This window comes from Chiloscyllium plagiosum, chromosome 25, assembly GCF_004010195.1.
Source record: "Chiloscyllium plagiosum isolate BGI_BamShark_2017 chromosome 25, ASM401019v2, whole genome shotgun sequence".
In the NCBI taxonomy this organism is placed as follows: domain Eukaryota; kingdom Metazoa; phylum Chordata; class Chondrichthyes; order Orectolobiformes; family Hemiscylliidae; genus Chiloscyllium; species Chiloscyllium plagiosum.
Window position 1 is genome coordinate 45,376,003 of NC_057734.1, and position 2,855 is coordinate 45,378,857.

Consider the following 2,855-nt stretch of genomic DNA (forward strand, 5'->3'; position numbering starts at 1 on the left):
AACTCAGCACCGCCTTCCTAACCTGCAATCTTCTTCCCGACCTCTCCGCCCCCACCCCCGTCTGACCTATCACCCTCACCTTGACCTCTTTCCACCTATCACATTTCCGACGCCCCTCCCCCAAGTCCCTCCTCCCTACCTTTTATCTTAGCCTGCTGGACAAACTTTCCTCATTCCTGAAGAACGGCTTATGCCCGAAACGTCGATTCTCCTGTTCCCTGGATGCTGCCTGACCTGCTGCGCTTTTCCAGCAACACATTTCCAGTTCCCATATTAAGTGCCCCTCAGTCAGTTCACTATGCAGCAGCAGGTCTTCCCCAGGATAGAGCACCTACCCAGGGGCCGATGTTTTGCTAGATGACAACTGAGGATTATATCTGCAATAAATGTCATTGGTTGCGAATCCTATCGAATGATTCAGTCACAGTGACAGATAGAAGCAATGAGGAATTGACAGGAGCAAAGGGGTGTGATGGATGGCGGTTATAGGAAGGGAGAAAAGCTGCAGATACCATTATATAGATGAGTTAACTCCAGGAAAGGTAAGAGAGATAGGCAGGTAGTGCAGGAGCCTTCTGTGGCTATCCCCATTTCAAACAAATATGCTGTTTTAGGGAGGGGGGGGATGGATTCTCATGGGAATGTAGCACGAACAGTCAAGTTTCTGGTATCAAAACAGGCTCTAACGTAATGAGGGGTACATCAGGTTCCAAGCAATCAATTGTGTAAGGGGAGTCACTAGTCAGAGGCACAGACAGGCGTTTCTGTGACCAGCAGTGGAAAATCCGAAAGGTGTGTTACCTCTCTGGTGCCAGGATCAAGGATGTCTCAGAGAAGGTGCAGAATATTCTCAAAGGGGAGAGGGACCAGCAGGCAGTCACTGTACACATTGGAACCAATGACATAGGAAGGGAAAAGGATGAGATTCTGAAGGGAGAATATAGAAAGTTAGCCAGGAATTTTAAAAAGAGGTTCTCGATGGTAGTAATATCTGGATTACTCCCGGTGCTGTGTGCTAGTGAAGGAAGGAATAGGAGGATAGAGCAGATGAATGTGTGGCTGAGCAGCTGGCGTATGGAAGAAGGATTCACATTTTTGAACCATTGGAATCTCTTCTGGGGTGCAAGTGACCTGTAGGAGAAGGACAATTGCCCCTGAATTGGAAGGGGACTAATATACAGGCAGTGAATTTGCTAGAGCTGCTCGGGAGGTTTTAAACTAGTAAGGTGGTTGGGGGTGGGGGTGGGGGGTGGCTGGGACCTTGGGAGATAGTGAGGAAAGAGATCAATATGAGATTGATACAGTTGAGAAAGGAAAAGAGTCAAACAATCAGGGCAAGCAGGGACAAAGCAGAGATCAAGGTAGGACTGATAAATTAAACTACGTTTTATTTCAATGCAAGAGGCCTAACAGGGAAGGCAGATGAACTCATGTCATGGTTAGGAACATGGGACTGGGATATCATAGCAGTTGCAGAAACGTGGCTCAGGGATGGACAGGCAGCTTAATATTCCAGGATATAAATGCTACAGGAAGGATAGAAAGGAGGGGGAGTGGCGGAGGGGGGGAGTGGCGGAGGAGGGGGAGTGGTGTTTTTGATAAGGAATAGCAATTCAGCTATACTTAGGGGGGATATTCCTGGGAGTACGTCCAGGGAAGTTATTTGAGTGGAATTGAGAATTACAAAGGGGATGATCGCTTTATTGGAATTACATTATCCAGCCCCGAATAGTCAGCGGGAAATTGAGAAACAAATTTGTAAGGAGATTTCAGTTATCTGTAAGAATAATAAGGTGGTTATGGTAGAGGATTTTAAATTTCCAAATATATTGTTAAGGGTTCAGATGGAGAGGAATTTCTTAAGTGTTTACAAGAAAATTTTCTGATTCAGTATGTGGATGCACCTACTAGAGAAGGTGCAAAGCTTGACCTACTCTTGGGAAATAAGTCAGGGCAGGTGACTGAGGTGTCAGTGGGGGAGCACTTTGGGGCCAGCAACCATAATTCTATAAGATTTAAAATAGTGATGGAAAAGGACAGACCAGATCTAAACATTGAAGTTCTAAATTGGAGGAAGGTTAATTTTGATGGTATTAGGCAAAACATTACAGCTATACTTAAAAAGCTGCCAGAGGAAGTGGTGGAAGCCAGTACAATTGCAACATTTTAAAGAAAGCTGGATGGTATATGAATAGGAAGGGTTTGGAGGGATATGGGCTGGGTGCTGGCACATGGGACTAGATTGGGTTGGAAATGTGTTGCTGGAAAAGCGCAGCAGGTCAGGCAGCATCCAGGGAACAGGAGAATCGACGTTTCGGACATAAGCCCTTCTTCAGGAATTGAGTCTCATTCCTGAAGAAGGGCTTATGCCCGAAACGTCGATTCTCCTGTTCCCTGGATGCTGCCTGACCTGCTGCGCTTTTCCAGCAACACATTTCCAGCTCTGATCTCCAGCATCTGCAGACCTCACTTTCTCCTCACTAGATTGGGTTGGGATATTTGGTCGGCATGGACATGTTGGACCAAAGGTTTTGTTTCCATGCTGTACATCTCTATGACTCTATGACTCTACGTTGGAGGCAGATGTTCTCAGGCAAAGGGACGGCTGGAAAATGGGAAGCCTTTAGAAATTAGATAACGAGAGTCCAGAGAAAGTATACTCCTGTTAGGGTGAAAGGAAAGGCTGGTAGGTATAGGAAATGCTGGATATCGAAAGAAATTGAGGGTTTGGTTAAGAAAAAGAAGGAAGCATATGTCAGGTGTAGACAGCAGAGATCAAGAGAATCCTTAGAAGAGTATAAAGGCAGTAGGAGTATACTTAAGAGAGAAATCAGGAGGCAAAAAGGGGACATGAG